A 22098-nucleotide genomic window follows, 5' to 3' on the forward strand; every position below is an offset into this window, starting at 1 on the left:
TGTCACTTTTAGCAAGTCACATCCTCCCAAATTCTCATCTTCCTCGTGTATCAAAGGAGACATTGGATGAGATGGCCTTTAAAGTCCCTTCTAGTTGTTAAATATACTATCCTGTGGACTCACTCCTCCTGAGAGCCTCATTCTCTTTTGTTAGGAAGTTTTTTCTTAAACTTTTAATTTGTATCATTTGCAGCTTCCAACTGTTGTGCATAAATCTGTCCCCTAGGACCAAATATTAGGTTCTAGAATGGTAGGCTTAGAGCTGAAGGAACTGGAGAGATCATCTCCGTCCTTTCTTTTGCAGATGGGATAACTGAGGTCCAAAGAGTTTTAACTGCTTGGCCTGGGGTCACAAAGCTTTGGTAAGCTAGATCTTCTTGGCTTCAAGCTAGCCCTTACTCTATTATACTTCAGCTTCTTTTAACAGAACAAGAGCACATGTTACACCCTTTCTAATCCTTAAACACAACAATCTTGTCTCCTATCCTCCCCAGTATCAGTTTTTCTCAGGCTTCGACATCCCTTCTGCCTCCTGCCTCACCAAAAGCAGTGGATGAGGGTAGGAATGGGCCATTTAGTATTAGATTAATTCATTTAACAAACATTGAGTACTTGCTTTTGTAGGGCTAATGAAGATCAAAAAGTGAGTAAGATGCAGTCACTGTCTTCAGGGAACTGACTGTCTAATTAGGGGAGGGTCTGGTGAAATATTGGCAAATAATAAAAAAGAGAGTGTGATCAGGGAATAAAGACTAAAGTGCTCTAAGATTAGAAGGGAGAGGCTACAGAGGCATTTGAGATAGGCTTTGAAGTATATATGTATGGACTGTGAATCTGGATTTAACCTCAAGATAGGGTTTGAGCTTCATCTAGGCTTTTTCTTTGCTCTGCCCATGGTTGAGACTTGGTATCTACACCCAGTAGGTCTGCATTGTCCCAAGCTGCTCCTAAGAGCTGGCTTCTTCAGCACCTGCTCTGTGTCCCACACTGTTGTATCAAGTTTATCTAATACAAGCTGCTTAAGTCAAGATGTCTCTTTTCTATACACACATAGACATCCATGCCTTTCTCTCATTAAGCTCACCTCCTCCTCTCCAGTGTCCTCTTGCTCTTTCTTTCTCTCCCCTAGGTAATTCAACCTTTCTGAAAATTGTTTCATTAACAATATTTTTACTCCAAACACCTTCTTGTGAAACTGATGGATAAATAGGAGCATCTGCCTTACCAGTAGCAATGTTTTCTTTGATTTTCTGCTACAGTGGGTTCATTTCTCTTTTTCTCTGTCTGTCTATACAATGTTTGTAGGATAATAATTTAGAAATTCTGGTTCAACTTCCTCATTCATTGAGACTCAATAACTGAGCTCAGTCACAGCCAGATCCTTTGCCTCCAGGTCCAGGGCTCTTTTGCCTTGACAAGGTTTTTCCCTTTCTCCTGCTTTGCTACTCTGGCTCTCCTAGTCTGCATGTGTTTTTCTTTGTGTATCTCTTGCCTGTCTCTATCTCTGTGCTTTTTTTTTTTTTTTTTTTTTTTTTTTTAGGTGTCAAAATGCCGTTTCTAATGAGAAATATTTCCAAACAGGTTTGCCCCTCAGTGGTAGGTAGGAAGCCTCCAGGGAAAGCCGCATATCTCTCCCTCTCACTCTCCCTCTCACAGACACACACAATCCATTTTCCCTCCCATACCTACACAAGGGCACATGCTTCTTTTCCCCATACAGCACAGCTGCATCTCCAAAGCTTGAGAGAATAGGGCTCTTTCCTCAGTGAGAAGTTGGCTGGGAGTCTGGAGACCCTATTTTCTAGGCTCTTTTTCACTCTGTTAGAAACAGCTAGATCACCCAGTGAACAGATTTAGTTCCTGGAATCCAGGACACTTGACACTTATTTAGATCTGGTTGGCTCCTGGGCAAGTCATGTAAACTTTGTGCCTTATTTTCCTCACTTGTAAAATAGGGATAATAATAATACTGACTTCCCAGGGCTGTTGTGAGGTCTAAAGGACACAATATTTGTAAAAATTGCTTAGGGAGTTCCTGGCATGTAGTAGATGCTATGTAAATGGTTAGTCCCTTTCTCCCTGTGTGATCACTAGCCATGGCCTACCCTCTCTTTGGGCCTCAATTTTCCCCAGCTATAAAATTAAGGGATTTGGGCTTGATGATCAATAAAATTCTTTCCAACTCTTGACGTCCGAGATGTCGAAGCCACTAGAATTCCAATTTTCCTTTGGGGATTCTTCTATTCTGCAATAGAATTGGAGTTTTCATCTTCCTTTTCTGGTTGAGAAGCTCTTGCAGTTTAGAGGCTCTCAAAGAAAAGTTCGGTTTTGCTGTTTTTTTTCTGATCCCATCTCCCCTGTCGATCCTTGTTCACAGAAACCGTCAATTCTTTCTGCTGATCAATGGGAAAATTCTCCTTCAGCTAAGGATGCAGAATGAGGATTCCAGAGACAAGCCTGTTTCAGGGAGGGATTACTGTTTCAGTAACTTTCAGATTCAAGATAATGGAGAGAATAAGCTTTAGGAGACCTCTAGCAGCCTCCTTCAGTGGGAGGTTGTAGGGGAGTGGATTTCAAAGCCTTTGTCATTAACTCTTAGGGTTAATGATCCTGGATTGGGAAAGGGGAATCTTGAAACTGTTTCCTGAAATGTGAAGAGGTAAGAGAATCAAAATGAAAAAGAAATGTAAATATAAAAGAAAATAATAAACTCCAAAATAAAACACTGTAATTAGCATAACCAGGTTTGGCCCTGAAAAAATAGGAGCATGCACCTCTCTTTTAATGTTTTTGTTTGGTTGGTTTTTTTATCACAATTCTGGGTTTTTCATATCCTGTCAGAGTCAGTTGATATCTTGGTAAGTTTTACTGAACTACTTTTTTCCCCCCCTTTTGTTACAAGAAATGGCCTCTGTAATGTCAGGAATAGTATATGTGGAAAAGAAGATGATGTAAAAGCAAAGAATTTCAATGAAATAAAACTAAGAATTAATAATGATGAATTTGAGCTCTATTGTGTGATTAAAGGGAGAGAAGCTATCGGGGCTTCATCTGGGGGAGAAGGGAGAAGGGAAGAGTATAGAGTTAGGGAGGGGGCACAGCCTGAAGATAATTGACAAACATATACCAAACATATCCCTGTGTCCATTTCCCAGCCACTTAGTCTAAGTCTCAGATATCTTATTTGGCTGAATTCTATGATTTTATTTTGCGATTTCTTAATTATTGCCACCCATGGACATGAATAGTAGGCTTAAGGTTCTTTATCCTAGGAAGATCAAAGAGGATTTGAAATACCTTTTATTTGGGAGATTTTGGTCCCTGCCTCTACTTTAGGCAGTAGGCAAATAAAGCAATTTAGGTTCAGGGGAAAATCCCTTGTTGCATTGTGGGTTGAGGCACATTTTGACCTTAGAGCTACAACCTTAACACTGACTTTGATTCCTATCAAAACCCAAAGAAAATGAATCTGAAAGATAGCAGGGTCCAACCCCAGCCTCTAGGCCTAGTATCATGGAATCTAGGGACAATGGGGTAGAAGTTGCAAGGACAGATTTAGACTGGATTAAAGGAAAAACTTCTTAATAGTTACTTGTCTGTAAATATGATTGGCTGTTTTGGAAAGAAATGAGTTCCCCAATTTTTTTTTCCCTCAGTAGAGGCTAGATGACCTATATTTAACATTTTAAACATTTTGTATGTTTACTCTCTCTCTCTCTCTCTCTCTCTCTCTCTCTCTCTCTCTCTCTCTCTCTCTCTCTCTCTCTCTCTCTCTCTCTCTCTCTCTCTCTCTCTCTCCCTCTCCCTCTCCCTCTCCCTCTCCCTCTCTCCCCCTCTTTCTCTTCTCTCTTCCCTTTCTGTCCCCCCTCCCCCCCTTAAGCTAGATGTTCTTTGTTTAGCTGTTCTTGCTCCATTAGGATCAGGTCTGCTTGAGAAACTGAGAGGTGCCAGGCTCCTAAGTGGAATAAACTTTAGTGAAAAAAAGCAACAAATTAAAAAAAAAAACAAATAAACACAAAATTAGGAATTCTGAAAACAAAAGGAGATAAAATTGAAAATGAAGCAAAACCCCAAACCCATATAGTTTGAATAATGAATAAAACTAGGATCTGGTCTTATGAAAAAGGTAATAAAATATACAAACTCCATTACCTAATTCAGATCTTTAAAAGAGAGCAGAAAACTAAATTACCAAAATCTGAAATGAAAAAGCAGAATTCACAATAGATGAGGAGTCAAGCACAGCTGAGAGGACAGCTCATTAGTACATCTGATAATACAAGCCCTTCTCTATTTAGAGCCCTTTACAACCTGACTTCAGGTACCTTTTCAGCCTCATTAAATATTACTCCCCATCATGAGTGTGCTGATGCTTTCCATCTCCTGTCTCTCTGTGCCTTTCCTTGATCCCCAGGACTAGAATGCCCTCTCATCTTCTCCTCTTACGAGTCACAAGTTTCCTTATGAAGCCTTTCCCTGTGCCCATCCCCCAGTCACTAGTGCCTCCCCTCATCCCCAAATTACCCCATGTATACTTTGTTTACACTCATGTTTCTCTTTGAGAGGAGACGTTATTTCACTTTTGTTTTAATATAAGTGGCTGGCACCAGATAGGGTCTTAAAAAATGCTTGATAGTTTGGTTGGCAGATTGTCTGATAATAAATCCTTCATAAATCCTTGTTGATAAATACACTGCCTCTGACAGTTACAAACCTATGTGATGTTAGACAAATCATTAGACTTCCTTGGGCCTCAGTTTTTTCATCTGTAAAATGAAAGGGGTAGACCAGATGGTTTCTTAACCTGTGATCTCATGATTGACTGGGAAGATGGCCTATATGTCACAAGGAGGCTGGATTGGATTGGATTAAAGACCATAGGAGAGAAAGACAGCACTCCCATCTACTTTATTGGAATCCAGGAACCCCAGATGTGGGGATGTGTCCCCTAAGCTTTGAGCCTCCATGTTCCAAGTCTTATCTGAGTGAACAGAATAGCTGCTAGGCGCCTGCACACCAGGCCCCATAACCAGGCCCCCAGCTGCTGAACAAAAGGCTTCTCTCAGCTCCCAATAAATTGGTCCTCTGGGAACTGGCTCCGAGATTCTAATTGACGAAGGGAAGGAAAAGATTCATTAGTCTACAGACTCATTAAAATGCTCTGCTGTTCACCTACAATTTATTCTTGGCCCTTCATCAAGAAGAATTAAACAAGTTGGTGCCTGGGGAGGCAGCTTGTGTAGCATACATCTCACCATACCCTTTGCTTCTAAGGGTCTTTGACTATCCCACCAGGCTGGGCCCATGCTTTCCCTAGATCTGGAAGAAATCATAAAATTTCAGAGATGGAAGAGTTCTTAAAGGGCTGAAGACTGATGTATAGGAGGAAGTCTGATGGAGTTGGAGTTGCAGAACTGATCCCAGCTCTGCCATGTATTATTATGACTCTAAAATATCTAGTAAGTCACCTAACCTCTGGATTTCACATCCTCATTTGTTAAATGAAGGGATTGGACTTGGTAACCTTTCAGCTCTAGATCTATGATGGAATGATCTAGTCCGGCTCCCTTTATGCAAATAAGAAAACTGAGGTTCACCATAGGAAAGGGATCTTCCTTCTGGGTCACACATCAGCCACTTATTGATAGAGCTGGGATTAGAATATGGGTCTCTTGGCTCTTAGTCCTATGATCAGAGAGGAAGAATTTGTTTTCAAGTCCCAATGGAATAATTGATATACAGAATGTTGACCCTATAGCCCTGTGAGGTCGTCTGGGGATCACTGGAGAAAGATTTAATCATGCTCATTATATTTTTACTGATCCCTTGCATCTGGATACTGTGATTTATATATGTCAAAGTACTTCCCAGTCCATTCCTTCATTTGATTTTCTCAGTAATGAGCAAGGTGAAGGGAAAAGAGGCTTGGATGGGGGAATCAGGTGACCTGGGTTTTAGATTTAGCTCTCCTTTCACTTACTGGGTGAGTTTGGGCAAGCTGCTTCTTTCTGAGTCTCATTTTCTTCCTCTTTTAAAATAGTGATTGCATCAGATAATTCCTAAGACAAGTTCTGATATTATCCCTATTTGTTGGCTAGAAGTTGAGTTCCAGAGAAGTTAAATCTCTCTCTCTTTGTGTCTGTCTTTCAACTTTTTCTCTTTCCTCCCAAAATTTTTAATATTCACTTAAAAATTTTTGAGATTCCACATTTTTGCTCTCCCTCCAGCTTTTCCTGTACCCATTGAGAAGATAAGCAATATGGTGCCCATCATACACATGAAGTCATATAAACTATTTTCATATTACCCATGTTGGGGAAAAAAAGGAAAGAAAAATAGAATGAAGAACAGTATGCTTCAGCCTGCTAAGTCACACAGTTTAATGGCAAAGACAGGGCTAGTCTCCAAGAGTATTTAATTATATTCTTATTCTTTAGAATTATTTCTCTAACTTAAATCAACTGATGCTGAGTGAAATGAGCAGAACCAGAAGATCACTGTACACTTCAACAACAATACTGTATGAGGATGTATTCTGATGGAGGTGGAGGTCTTCAACATAAAGAAGATCCAACTCACTTCCAGTTGATCAATGATGGACAGAGGTAGCTACACCCAGAGAAGAAACACTGGGAGGGGAATGTAAATTGTTAGCACTAATATCTGTCTGCCCAGGTTGCATGTACCTTCGGATTCTAATGTTTATTGTGCAACAAGAAAATGATATTCACACACATGTATTGTACTTAGACTATATTGTAACACATGTAAAATGTATGGTATTGCCTGTCGTCGAGGGGAGGGAATAGAGGGAGGGGGGGTAATTTGGAAAAATGAATACAAGGGATAATATTATAAAATATATATATATATATATATATATATATATATATAATAAAAAAAAATTAATTCCTAAAAAAAAAAAATAATAAAATAAAATAAAATTGCAGAATAAAAAAAAAAAAAAGAATTATTTCTCTAATTCTTTAAAAATCAGTAATCTCTCAGTGATATATAGCTCACTCATCCTTGGTAAACATTAGGAGAGGTTATTAGCAACAAATGAAATATAAAGAATGAAGAATTTCCTAGCAATTAGAACTATTCAGGTATGAACTGTCAATCAGCAAAACATTGATTCAAGTTTTTTATTTGCAAAATTATACATGGATAATTTTCAAATTCTGTGTTCTAGATTTTTCCCTCCTTACTCCTCACCCCCTTCCCTAGACAGCAAGTAATCCAATATGTGTTAAACATGTGTAATTCTTCTATACATATTTCCACAATTATCTTTCTGCACAAGAAAAATTAGATCAAAAAAGAAAAAAATGAGAAAGAAAACACAATACAAAGCAAACAACAACAAAAAAAGAGTATGAATGCTGTGTTGTGAGTTGCACTCAGTTCCCATAGTCCCCTCTCTGGGTGTAGATGGCTCTCTTCATCACAAGATCATTGGAACCGGCCTGAATCATCTCATTGTTGAAAAGAGCCATCTCCATCAGAATTGATCATCATACAATGATCTCCTGGTTCTGCTCATTTCACTTAGCATCATTCATGTAAGTCTCTCCAGGCCTCTCTGAAATCAGCTTGTTGATCATTTCTTATAGAACAATAATATCCCATAACATTCATATACCATAAGTTATTCAGCCATTCTTCAGTTGATGGACATCCACTCAGTTTCCAGTTTCAGCAAAACATTGATTTAATGTTACTATGAACAAGGAACTTATTAGTCACTGAGGTTTCAGAGACCAAAAAATCAAAATCCCTGTCCTCAGGGAGCTTAAATTTTATTGGCAAAAGTTTGTACACATATAAATGTACATAGTATAAATACAAGTTTAAGTGGGGTGAAGAGAAAACCTCCTCACTTATTGCTGGAGAATAAGGGCTTCCTGTAAATGAGGTTATCTGAAAAGAATTTTGAAGGAAACACTTGGTTTTTCTAAAGTAAGTAAGTTGTTATCGACATTTTCTGTTTCTTACATTACCATAGTATCCATATATCCTTCTCCCTCTCTTTCTGAAGAGCCATTCCATGTGACCAAAAGACTTTTTTTTTTTTTTTTTTTTTTTTTCAGAGAGGGAAAAAAGTCAACATAGTTAATTGATATATTGAAAGAAGCGTGCAGTGTGTAATACCTATGTACTTCTTACCTCCTTGAAGGAATAGATTGGGGATATCTTCTTATTTCACTTCAATAGAATTTTGTTTGGTCCTTATAATTTTGTTACATTTATTTTGTGTCTGGGGGCAGGTCATTCTTTCTATTTATATTGTAGTTCCTGTGTAGAAATATAAAATTCTTAATGTGAAGACTGAGTTCCTCATTACTAGTAGTATTTAAGTTGAGGTGATAATACCACATGAAACAGAAGCTAAATAGAGACAATTCATGCCTTGGCCAGAGAATTGAATTCTAACTCAGAGATCGTATGATTCTATTGAAAAGACTATTCAGTTAGTAATGTTCCCCCTTTCCTGTATTGTTAATTGGAGGCTAACAGAGTTGGAAGAAGCAAGGTAAGAATTGTGGCAGCAGGTCTTCAGTGATGGGGCTTCTGGGAAGCACTAATCAGCCAGCATTGTTACAGCTTTCAGGCCCTCCTGTGGATGAGTTTACTTCAAGAGAGAGAAAATGAAGAAGTCACAGAATGTTTATAAACAGTCAGGGAAACAAGAGATGGGACCAGATGGTTTTGGAAAAGTTGACTTCAGGCCTAGGAAGTTTTTCTATTTCTTTGTTTAGGAATCAGAGTTATCCTGAGGTAGTTGAAGTTGAGGTATGACTATGGAGGGCAAGTTAGGGATAGGTTGTGGTCAAGAATTCAATCTGATCAAGCATAGAGATCCTGGGACTTAGTTGGAAGATAGTGTAATGTGCTCTGAGTTGGGCCATCGGGAGATCTAGGTTCAGTCCCGACTTACTGCTTACTTTGTTTTGTCTCAGTTCATCTGCGTTTTCCCATTCCTCTCTGTGGTCTTCTACTCTTGACTCTTATTTTTTTTGGTCCTTAATTTTTTCATCTGCTAAATCCAAGTAAAAACCAGCCTTGCCAACCTTATAGGACGGTTTTGAAAAGATCATGAATGTGAAAGCCCTTTGAAAACCATGCAGGTCAGTCATCAGCAACAGCAGCAGCAGGTCCAGATTAGAGTGGGCCAGGTTAGGGTGTAGCTGAAATATATAGACCTAAGAACACAGATGTTTCAGTGGCTGGTACTTGCATGGCTCTGGTAGATATTCCATGACAAAGCCCAGAGGTAATTGACAGATGAAAGAAGAAGGCAGGATTTGGATAAGGGCTAGTCCTCCCATGTAATGGTGAGCCCAGCATGAAACCAGAGGAATAGATTGAAGTAAAGCAAGGACAGGGGAACTCAGAATCATTCGGAAGGGTTGGAAGGCAGGCGCTGATTGAGGCTATCTGAGGTTCATACTGTTTGAATTTTTTCACACGGCTTTTCTCCCCCTCCCCCATTTAATTTTTAATTAATTTTTGACATTTATTTAAAATTTTTTGAATTTCAAATTCTCTTTTTCCCTCCTGTCTTTCTCTATTCCTTGAAAAAGCAAGTAATGTGATATCAGAAATACATGTGGAAATATTTTGCATGACTTCACATTAAGCATGTTGTAAAAACAAACAAACAAAAAAACCCATGATAAATAAAGTATGTCTATCTACATTGAGAGTTCATCAGTTTTCTCTCTGAAAGTGGAAAGCATTTTTCATGATGGGTCCTTAGAAATTCATATGGTTTTTTTTTTTTTTACAAATGTTACTTTTTTCTGGATTAGGACTTCTATCTTCTTACCATATCATATCATAACTCTAGAGCTGGGTATGATCTTGCAGGAGGCTAGGTTTACCCTTCGGTTGTACCAGCAGTAAACAGGAGAAACCAGTGAACCTAGATACTCTGACTTCAGAAGCAATATTCTTTCCTGTGCTATCTTCTCTGCTTTCCCTATTCTCCCCATAGGCTTTTCCTAGTTTAATCCCGAGACTGCTTATCCATGAGCCCCATTGCACAGTATCAGAACTCTTCCAGGTTTGTGTTATGGATTCACAAGCCAACCCCAGTGTGCTTTATTCCAAATGGGTAACTTTGAGCAAGTTACAAAATCTCTCTGGGTCTTAATTTCCTTATCTGTCAATTTTTAGAGGATTGGACTAGGTGGCCTCTGACATCTTACCTGTCACCTCTGTTGCCATCTGGATAGGTGGCTTATTTCAATGAGAGTGGAGGGGTGGGGACCTTCTTTGGAATTTTTCTTTCAGTTTTTACCATAACTGTCAGAGTGGAATAATTCCCAGCAGCCTATCTTAGCCTTGGTTATTTAGTAAAGAATAGGGGAAGAGGAGTAGATAACTGGAGAAAAGGGCCAAGAATCTACTTAGAATTTCAGGGTCTGATGAGAACTTAGGACTTCCAGCATGGCCTGTTAAGTAAGGTTCATTTGATGTTAGGTTCTACTATTGTCAAAAGACTTGGACTTGGACATGAAGAGATCTGAGTTTGATATTGATGAGCTCTACTTAGGACTGTTAGCAAAGTTTAGAGCCTAAGCTCTTTCATTTGTGACAGGGAGTGATTTTTCTTACTGCCTGCCTCATAAGATTTGTAGTCAAGATGCTTTTGTACGATTCAAAAAGCTTCAGAAATGGACATTTTCTTTCTGTAAACTTTAAAGTTCATGAGCTTTTTTTTTTTCCTTCTCTTTGTCCTTCTATAAATCATCCAGCATTTGTCAAGTTTGGGACTGTGTGTCCAGCATAGAAGAGAATATATATATATATATATATATATATATATATATATATATATATATATATATATATATATACACACACACAAAGCAGAGTCATTGCCTGTAGAGCTTAGGGTTCTGCTTGAGGAGAAAGAAACAAATGGAGAATAAAGGATGTAATATAATCAAAATTACTCTTAAGGTCAAGAGCATTTGTCTTTTATAAAGAAAGTTAATTGTTACTAGTTAGTATATTTTGTTTTTATATTATATTCATTTATTAATATATCCATCTTCCACTCCCCAGAGAACCATTTCCTTTTTTTTTTTTTTAAATAAGAGCTTATTTTTCAAAACACATGCAAAGATTGTTTTCAATATTCACTCTTGCAAAATGTTTCTTCCTCCCTCCTCATCTTCCCCCTCCCCTACACAGCAAGTAATTCAGTATGGGTTAAATATGTGCATTTCTTCTAAACATATTTCCACATTTATCATGCTGCACAAGAAAAATCAGATCAAAATGGGGGGGGGGATGAGAGAGAAAAAACAAGCACGCAAACAACAACTTGAAAAAGGTGAAAATACTTATGTTGCAATCCACATTTAGTCCCCACAACCTTCTCAGAGAACCATTTCTAATAGTAAAGCAAGGAGGGGTATTGGAAAGCAATTCAATAAAATTAATTAATATACCAGTCAAATATAACAGTATATACAAGATTCCATAGCCATAGTATCTTGGCTCCTTAACTCTTCTACCTACCTCTCCTGTATAAAGAAGGGAGGGAGGTATATTCTCCGTATTTTTTTTTTTTTTTGAGGGGACCAAGATTGGTCATTGTAAATTAAATTTTTTCCCTCATTTGCATTATTGTTGTCATTATATATATTTTCTTTGATTTGCTTTCTTCACTTTGCTTAGTTCATATATATATAATACATGATGAATTGGAATGAGGAAAAACAGGAAATAAACTTTCTACATAAAAACTTTATTTCTCACTTTGATCTTTTTAGTAGTAGGATCTCAGGGGTAAAATGGGCATTTTACTCAATTACTTTGAATAATTCCTTTGGGGGGGGATGGACCCCCCATAGCTCCATTAGTGTGCCTGTCTTGCTGTAGCCCCTGCAACATTAATAGTTCCCATTTTTGTCATCTTTGACAATTTGCTGAGTGTGGGATGGAACCTTAGTTATTTCCAGTTCTCTTATTAGTCATTTGGAACAGTCTTTCATATGGTTGTTAATAGTTGGCAGTTCTTCTGAGAACTGTTTGTTCATCTCCTTTGACCACTTATCCTTTGGGGAATGTTTTTGGATTTTTGGTTGGGGGGGGGGGATTGTTTGTTTTTTACTGTTTATAGTGTTGTCTTAATAACTCACACTTGCATAGCCCTTTCATTTTCATTATTTTAAAGAGTTCTTCCAATAACCCTAGGAAGCAGACATAGCTTCCATTATCACTCTTATTTTACAAATGAAGAAACATATTTAAATAGTTCTCCTGACCTCAAAGTGGCTTTTTCACTATATTTTGCTGCTTCTCCCTTTTTAAAGAAGAAATATTCTACTCAGATCCTGGAGTGTCAAACAAGTAGCAATGGATAGAGGTTACAGGGAGGTAGATTTAGGCTTTGCTAGTAAAGAAGTACTTCCTAACAGAACTGTCTGTAAGTGCAGTATATTACTCTGGAAAGCAATAGATTCCCCTCTCACTGGAGGTTGTCAGAAGACTTCTACTGCAGTATGGATTGGTCTTTAATACCCTTCCCTTTCTGAAATTTACCTGACTAAGATAGGAGCCCACACACATATACATACACACTCTTTTTGATTTATAAAACACTTTGTTGCCATTATCTCTTCCTGATCATAGCTCATGTTGCCCACAACTCTAGATTTACACAAGGGGAATTCTCTTTCATAAATCAACTATGGTTCATTTGTCCCCATTTAGAACCAGCAACTTCTGAAACTAACTCAGGGCTAAATTAGCCATTTTGGGGCCGTCTAGCAGTCTAGAAGTTGCCAATAGGTTTAGAATCTACAACATCTATTTAAGACAAAAATTGAATAATAAACTTTATAATTGGAGTTTCAATTCTGCATCTCTTCATTGTCTAGAATAATTTGAGGCTTGTATCCTTCAATAATCATGCCTCCAATGTAGAAAGCTTGGACAAATTCTCTCCAGCTAGAAGTAAGGAAAGATGGGATTTGGAAACTTGGCATGTCTTCATCCTAATTTGATTAATTTTTGCCACTTTTTTGCTTTCAATAGCAAGTATGTCTCCTGCACCTGCCCTGCTTGCCTTGGGATCGGTCCACTGCTGGTTACATATCTAAATTCTTGCTGTTGTAGCTCTCATTTTCCTAGACATCCTCACATCTTATAGCTATTCTCCTTTTGAGAAATTTCTGTCTCCAGTCAAAGGGAGACACAGTAGCCTGGTTGGGAGAGAGTAGAAAGGTCTTCAGAATGTAAAAGAGCCAGGAGAACTCAGGTCAGTGGAGACCTTGCTCTTTTCTAATAAACACTTGTATTCTCTTCTTGTCCACTCTCCATCTATGAACCCCGGAAAATGTAGTCCTTTCCCTTTTGGGCATGCTCTTCATATGTTTATATAGTATTTCTTGTTTTACAAAGCATTTCATATTCATCATCTCCTTGCAAAAGCCCTACAAGATAGTAGGGCAAAGAATGTTCCCATTGTACAGATGAAGAAATTGAGATTCAGAGAGTCTTGGGTTCATAGTTTTTAGTGCAAGCAGAACCTTAACTAGAAACCTGTTTTTTTGATTACTTAGGTCAGTATTCTTCATGACATCATCTTAAGTATTTCAGGCACCTTTCTTACTGATCTTTAGTAATATGAGTCTTAATCCTTTCTTTTTACATATAGTTTTTTTAAGATTTTTTTTTTTTAAAGAGCATGGAATAGTGAGATAAATTCTAACATTGGAATAAAAAAACCCAACAATACAGTGTTAAAATACAGTTTGTTTCTATCCCTAACTTCTGTATGTTTTTGGACAAGTTACCTCTTTTCTCAAGATTTTGTTTTCCTCATTCCAAAAAATGAAGAGATTGGACTGTGTGGATTCCAAGGCCAACTAGAAGTGACTAAATTGGGTCCTTCTAATTTCAAGTTCAGTCTTCTTTCTACAGTTTTGGACTCTTACCCTATGTCAACATACATGGTTAAATTGAACCCAAACCCCTATAGAAGATAGTTTTTGAACAAGGGGTCCTTGTAGCACTGTTTTCTACCTAGTAACACTCCACAGTCATTCTAAGGGGTGTCTTTCTCCTGAGAAAAGACTGAGTCTTGAAAGATGAATAGAATTTCAGCTGATAAGAGTGATAGTGTGAACAAGACAGGGAAGGGAAGTATTGAGAGACAAGGATGAAAATGAAAAGATCCTCAAATGGGGAACTGCTTAAGGGGAAGTTAAGCCAGTACACTAGAAGTCCTCACTTCTACCCCTTATTGAAGAGTAATACATAGGAACTGAGCCTTGTTTTGTCCCCAAATTTTGATATTTTGCTCCTTTAAAAAAAAAGTTGATGACCTTTACCAAGCCTAGTCCTAATGGGTAGTGGGATGAGATCTGAGAATTGTGGATATTCATTTCACATACTCCTTTTCTTTTTCTTTTTTTTTTTTTTTAATTTTATTATATATATTTTTTATAATATTATCCCTTGTATTCATTTTTCCAAATTATCCCCCTCCTCCTTCTGCTCCCTCCCCCCGATGACAGGCAATCCTATACATTTTACATGTGTTACAATATAACCTAGATACAATATATATGTGTAAATACCATTTTCTTGTTGCACATTAAGTATTAGATTCCGAAGGTACATGTAACCTGGGCAGACAGATATTAGTGCTAACAATTTACATTCACTTCCCAGTGTTTCTTCTCTGGGTGTAGCTATCTCTGTCCATCATTGATCAACTGGAAGTGAGTTGGCTCTTCTTTATGTTGAAGATTTCCACTTCCATCAGAATACATCCTCATACAGTATTGTTGTTGAAGTGTATAATGATCTTCTGGTTCTGCTCGTTTCACTCAGCATCAGTTGATTTAAGTCTCTCCAAGCCTCTCTGTATTCCTCCTGCTGGTCATTTCTTACAGAGCAATAATATTCCATAACCTTCATATACCATAATTTACCCAGCCATTCTCCAACTGATGGACATGCATTCATCTTCCAGTTTCTAGCTATAACAAAAGGGCTGCCACAAACATTTTGGCACATATAGGTCTCTTTCCGCTCTTTAGTATTTCTTTGGGATATAAGCCCAGTAGTAGTACTGCTGGGTCAAAGGGTATGCACAGTTTGATAACTTTTTGGGCATAGTTCCAAATTGCTCTCCAGAATGGTTGGATTCTTTCACAACTCCACCAACAATGCATCAGTGTCCCAGTTTTCCCACATCCCCTCCAATATTCATCATTATTTGTTCCTATCATCTTAGCCAATCTGACAGGTGTGTAGTGGTATCTCAGAGTTGTCTTAATTTGCATTTCTCTGATCAGTAACATACTCCTTTTCTAGAATGATTCCAATTCAAAGCACTTAACTTCTTGGTTAACTCGGTATTAGAATCCCCAGTGTACCACTAACTCTGTGTGACCTTGAAGTACTTTGCCTCTCTGATTCTGCACAATGATAGGGTTGGATCCAGTGGTCTCTGAAGGCCCTGTTAGCTCTGACACTGAATTTCCAAATTTATAGCTTTGAGATCACAGGAGGCACTTTGGGAATTCTCCTGAATGAAAATCAGCTGGAGGGTTGCAAAGGAACTAGTTCTGCCTTTACAAACTGAGAGATAGTATGTATGGGCTATCCATCAAATGTTGAATACCACTAAAATGCATTTACTGTTCAGAGAATCATAGATTTTAAGCTGCAAGGAAATTTAGTCTGTTTGAGTAAAACTTAAGTGATTTGCCCAAGACTACATAGGTAGGATTTGAACTCAGGTCTTCTTGATTCCAGAGTCAGTGCTCACTTTGCTGTTTTCATGCTGCCTTCTCCCTCTGTGCTCTTAGACAGGTCACTTTAACCTTAGTCTCCTTCGTCTGTAATATGAAAGAGAAAGATGGTCTTTAAGATCCTTCCACTTCTCTCAGGCTTTGAATATTGATGAAAGCCACTATAAGGAAGGACTCAGAATAAGAAAATGGACTTGTCCTATCTTCACATGTTTTAGGGCTGTGATCATAGGATAGGGCCCCAGTGACCTTTGTTGTGTGTCAGCCATGAGACAGGATGTGACAGGGCCATCTGAGTTAGCACCTAGGGTGAGATTTTTCTTAGCCATATTTCTGAAATAAAATCAAACATGGCAGGCAGGGTAGAATCTGATAGATGCTGACCTGGTAAGGAGGACAACCCCTTCAGGAGCTTCCTGGTGTTTTTAAGGAGGAGAAGGAATGTTCTAATGAGGAAAATATTGATTCCCCATAAAAAAGATTTTAATCAAATGCTCCAGCACCCCAGGGAATAACAGCTCAACCCCAGATTAAACTTCCATTTTCTCAAGATCTCACTGACTGGAACCCTTTTGGAGGTTCCCACCCCCTTATCCATCACTGAGAGTGAGCTGAGTGAGATCCCAGAGCTGCCCAAATGGTCTCAGCCAGGATCCCAAAGTTTAGGGGCCAAACCCAAGCCTCTTCATGGTGGGGCAAATGTTTGGTGTCTGAGAATATATGTAGACCTGACTAGAAAATCTGGAACTCTTGAGTTTCAATTTGGCTTTTGAGGCTTCCCCTACCTCAAAGCCTCTCTCCATATTTGATCTCTGGTGAAAAAGACCTTAGCTTCCTCATCCCAAAAATGGGCTCCTTTTTTCCCCATTCTGCTTAGCAAAAGGCATATCTGGTGGGCTTTGGCTGGAGGAGAGAACTGATGACCTAGTTACCACCTCCCATCTTGTAATCTTGCTATAAAGCATGACTAATTTTTAGAATATTAATGAGCTTAGGAGGAGAAGAGAGAAAACTAAAGGCTAAGAGGGAAAAAATGGAGAAAGAATATGTGGGAAAAAAAGAAGAAAGGTAATGATATCGAAAGGGAGGTAAAAGAGAGAGACAACAAATAGGGAATGGAGGAGAGAAAATGGAAGGGAGGTGGGATAAAGGGAAATAAAAGGAAGGGAAAGAGGGAGGGAAATATTTAAAGAGAAAAGGAAAGAGAAGGGAAGAAAATAGTGTATATAATAAAATGCAAAATGAGTGAAGAGTCTACTGAAATTATGTTGGGGTCACATTAGTAGCTAGAGAGAGCTGGCTTTTGAGCTACAAAGACCTGGATTCAGGTTAACATCTCTGACAGATTTTAGTTGTGTAACTGCAAAGCACTTAATTTCTTGGTGCTCTAGATCAGGAGTATATAGATCAGGACCTTTAGATCAGGTCCCTTTAAAAACAGGGACCACTAATCCATATATAAGGATCCATGAAGACCACAAATTAACTTATATTTTGAAATGTAATATTATCTATTTTTTTCCTTGTGTTTTTATTAATAAAATCATAGATTCAGTCTCCAACTCTGTGATATATAGAAGGTCTTGTATTGGGAGAGATACAAAATTTAGAGAAGTCAAGAGTTCCTACCTCACGGTGCTCATAGTCAGTCCGGAAGGAAGACATATAATATACGTTATCTGATAAATGCATTGTTTTTTAACATTCCTACGATTTCCTCATTATAGAAATCCTATAACACTCCCTCTGCCACTGCAAATTATCATCATTTCTCCAATTTAGGGTCTTAGAGTTGCTGCAGTGCCAAAGGTACTGAGAGGTGAGGTCACTGGCCCAGAGTCCCAGAACCAGTACTTGTTAGAGGCAGCCCTTGAACTCAAGTCTTCCTAATTATAAAGCTAATCACATTGCTACTAAATTGCATTGCAGAGGGACCAAAAATGCCTTTGGGAATCTCTGGGAAGAGCTCATTACCTGCTGATGGATCAGGGAGGCAATCAGGAAGAAATGGCTTTTAGATTGGGCTCTAAAAGTGGGGGAAGAGAGGAAGTTAACCCTATTCCTCCTATCCCCAATGATCAACTCAAAATCAGACATTCAGGATCCTTGCAGGTGGAAGTTCCTGAAGTCCTAGAGACTGGAATGATTAAGGAAGTGATACAGCAAGGACTTCAGCTTGCTACTGCATAGTCAAGCTCCCTTCTGAACTGGAGACATCCTGGGAGGAGGTGCCTGAGTATTGGTAAATGAGTTATGTTAAAGCAGGGTGGATTTTTGTTGTTGTTGTTGTTATTTTCACCCTCTGTAATTGGAACTGGGCACCTCCTGGCCACATGACAGATGAGGGACCTAGTGGGGCATTTGTCAATGCCCAGCTTTCTAGTGAGAACGAGGCTCATAAGTCTCAACTGACAAATCTTTTAATGACTTTTAAACATCATTTGCAGGGAAGAATGGCTGTGATCAAGAAGGGGTGCTTTGTGACTAATCATGCCTGAGATCCCTGGCATTAGCTCCTGGAAAGCAGCAACCTCAAGAGTAGGGATTTAGGAGACTTCCTGTTTGATTTCAGAGGATAGTATTTCCAATGGGGATAGAGCTGGAACATCCTTAGCAGGTTTCTTTGTATACTGACCCTCAGAGCTTCCCCTATCTGAAATGCCCTCCCTCCTCACTTGAACCCTGAGAAGTCTTAGCTTCCTTCAGTGCTCAGCTTAGAAGGAAAATCTTTTCTCATCCCCTTAATTATACATAATTTCTCTTCAAATATGCTAGTATATTACTTGTTTGTGTTCTATCTTTCTCCCACCCTTCACTCCCTAATTATAGAAGGTAAGCTCTTTGAGAGCAGGGACTATTTCATTTTTGTCTTTGTATTCCCAATATCTAGCATGGTGCCAAGTACACAGTAGGTCCTTAATAAATGCTTATTAATCAGATTGGCTTAGAGAGGTGTAGGGTAGGTAATGGGTAGAAGGAAAGGTAAAAAGGGGACAGGAGAGCCAAGAAGTAGAGCCCTGGGACTAGCACCTCACTGAATAAATATGGTAGAGAATTAAAAAGCTTTTTAGGGAAATTAGTCCTGCCTGGATGGTAATGATCATTTGGGCATCACTAACAATATGGCTGAGCCCTGCACTACCAGAGCATTTGAATGAGATTAATAGATGCTCCATTAGCCACAGTTTTGGTAATCAGGCACCTTTCTACCAAGATGCCTCCAGTGACTGAACTACCTAATTATTTTATTTTCCTTCTAAAATATTTCCTACCACAGAAAGCTGTTTCTTTTCCAACATCACCTGTCTAGGTTTAATGACCTGGGCTGGTCATACTCTGCTGACCTTGAAATTCTGGCCTTGATTTCTGAGCCAGGTCAGAAAACCAGAGTGGAAAAAGCCTCAAACTGAGTTAGAAGCCCTGGATATAAATGCTGCCTCTGCTACTGCCCTATTAAGCTGTGTGACTTCAGGCAAGTCATGTTCTCGCTATAGACTTAAGTTCTTCCCTCTCTAAAAATAAAGGGAGTGGTGTGGTGATGGACTGTGTCTGTCTGTCATGTATTTCGTCTAACTACCAGCTTGGCTAAGTGTAGACAGACTCATCAACAGAGGGCTGTCTACTGATGACTGAATTTAAATTTTTTTCAGCTATGGCAACTTCTAAATGGATATACGAAGACATTAAGGGACCTGATCTCTACTGATAGAAAGCTCAGCCACAGCTCCCATGGTCAACATATTGATGTAAATTAAAGTGACTGGATGTGTTTAAGGAAAGATGTGTCCAAAAAAATCTGAATTTAAGTCCCAGTTCTGATGCTTATTAGCCATATGATCTTGATCAAATAATTTTCCTCTGTTGATGTCATTTCTTCATCTTTGAAATGGGGGTGATGGCTTGATTCAGTAAAGACCAAAATAAAACCAGCCCTCCTCCTAGAAGAGCTTATATCCTAGGAGGGAGATAAAGCTAAATACAGCACTTACACAGAGAAGCTAATAGAACGCAGTGGGGAGGGGAGAGCCCTCCAGACAAGGGGGAAGATAACAGATACATGGAGACTGGGGATAGATTTGAGTTCAGGAAATAGCTCTTGTCCAGTTTGCCCTTACGTACATGAGGGAAAGTCATGTGAAATAAGCTATAAAGGTAAGTGGAGGCCAAATTATGGCAAGCCTTAAACAGCAAACTGAGTGTGTTGGAATATTACTTAGAGGCAATATAAAACTACTTGAAGGCTCTTGAGGAAAGAAGGCTTGTGAACTGAGCCATATCTTAAGAAATTTATTTTGGCAGCAGTGAAAAAAGGAACGGAGATGGGGGAGAAACTAGAATTCTGCAGGGAGGTCAGTTATCCAGGGAAGGCTGTTGTAGGAAAAGCTATAGATAAATGTGTTAGATGTTACTACCCTTAAAAGGCCTTTCCTGTTCTAATACATTGTGTCCCACTCCATTATCTTCAGGTAGGTTGGGTCATTTTAGCTGTGTCTGACTCTTCCTGACCCCATTGAGGGTTTTCTTGACAAAGGTCTGTAGTAGTTCTCTATTTCCAACTCATTTTACAGATGAGGAAATGGAGACAAACAAAGTTAAGTGACTTGGCCAGGGTTATCACACAGCTAGGAAGTATCTAAGACTGCATTAGAACTCAGGTTCTTCTGACTCTAGGGCCAGCACTCTATCCATAGTACCACCTAGCTTCCCTAGGAGTTGCAGATTAAGGCTATTCTAGGGGAAAGTTCTTTGAAAGAATAGAGTCCATGTTGTGGAGGTTCTGTGAGATGAATTTTGGGGTTATACTGTGAAGTGTGAAGGATTTAGAATTGATTCTACAGGTATTAGAGAGCTATAGAAGATTTTTAAGGTATCTGACAACAAGGAATAGAAGTAATCAATCACAAAAGGTAAAATAGATACAAAGTAAAGCAATACGATTAGGATTAGAAGAAAAATAATTGGGAAAATCATGAGGGTCTGATATCCAAGATATACCTTTAGGGACTAATATACTCAAAAGCCATTCCTCAGTGGAATATCAAAGGATATAAAAAGTACTCCTAAGAATTATATACCATTAGCAACCTTGTAAAAGATGACCCCAGATAGCTAACAATAAGAAAAATAAGTCTCAAAACAATGCTGATCTCCCACTTTGCATATAACCAGTTGATTGGCAAAGATAGAAATAGTGTTGTCAGGGTTTGGGGAAAGTATGTACAATTGCTATATTGTTGGTGAAACTATGAATTGGTTCAACAATTGTGAAAATTTGGGATTAAATGAAGAGAGTAACTAAAGTATCGATTCCCTTTCATTTACCAATCCCATTGCTAGGAGTCTAGTGAAAGATTGAAAAAGAAAGACTCTTTTCCTTAGACACCAGAATACTCACAGCAGCATTTTTTGTGGAAACTACCTATTGGGGAGTAGCTAAGTAAACTTTAGTGATCAAATGGTGTTGAGATGTTTGAAAAAAGAAAGAAAGAAAGAATGTGAAGAATACAAAGAAGTGTGAGAAGGCATAGGCCAACTAATAAAAAATAGAGTAAGCAGAACTAAGAAAACAGTACACAAAAACTACAGTAGTGTAAATGGAAAGAACAAGAATTGGGGGAGGGCAGGAATTGCCGATATAAACTGAATCATACAAAGTGGTCCTTGCGGGCCCCATATTGACTTAGAAAATCACAGATGAACATAGTTTATATTGTACTATTTTGTCTTAAATATTTCTGAGTTTTATTTTAATCCGGATCTGCAGTGGTGCTGGCCAAATGAGCGTGTCTTCTCTGCCCTCCCCTGAGAGCATCACTGGGATCCTGTGTACCCAGGGTTTCACGTTACTCTCTGCTACTTCTCTAACTTAGTAAATCCCATTCATTTTTCTCAGGGTGGTGCTTGTGGCCGTCAAAATGGCTAAAATTTCAACTGAGAACATGAGAAATGGGTTGGGGGGGGGGGAGGTTGTAGCAAAATTGGGCTGTGTCCTCTGAGCTATAAATTATATTTCAGATTATTTGTCTTATGGGAGTGTCAATCAACTTGGTTCAGCCAAACTGGTCTAGTGGCTGCCCCTCTAAGGAATCTGACTTCCATCTCTAGGCCTTTGCACAATTCATTTCCCGTGTCTGGAATGGACTCTCCTCACCCTTAAGTCACCTTTAGAATCACTGGCTTCATTTCAGTGCTCCCTCCTCCACGAAGTCTTCCTGCCTCTCCCTCCTATCCCTTCCAAAGCTCTATAAGGATGCCTCACAGTGCGTCAGAAAGGACTTTCACTGGCCCAGCATAGGCGCTCAGCCTGAGCTCA

At 38.8% G+C, this 22098-nt stretch overlaps 1 protein-coding gene across 7 annotated transcripts in view; it reads left to right on the forward strand.

Moving 5' to 3' along the window:
• The window catches only part of RALY (RALY heterogeneous nuclear ribonucleoprotein), a 54765-nt gene that overhangs the window by 19492 nt on the left and 13175 nt on the right, over positions 1 to 22098 (forward strand). The window contains exon 2 of one of the 7 annotated variants that reach the window (XM_074292430.1): positions 305 to 362. The exons of the other annotated variants lie outside the window; for them this stretch is intronic. The gene's annotated coding sequence lies outside the window, so the exon portion shown is untranslated. The remainder of the gene's footprint in view (positions 1 to 304; positions 363 to 22098) is intronic. 7 annotated transcript variants of the gene reach the window in all.

This window comes from Sminthopsis crassicaudata, chromosome 2 (genome assembly GCF_048593235.1).
Source record: "Sminthopsis crassicaudata isolate SCR6 chromosome 2, ASM4859323v1, whole genome shotgun sequence".
In the NCBI taxonomy this organism is placed as follows: Eukaryota; Metazoa; Chordata; class Mammalia; order Dasyuromorphia; family Dasyuridae; genus Sminthopsis; species Sminthopsis crassicaudata.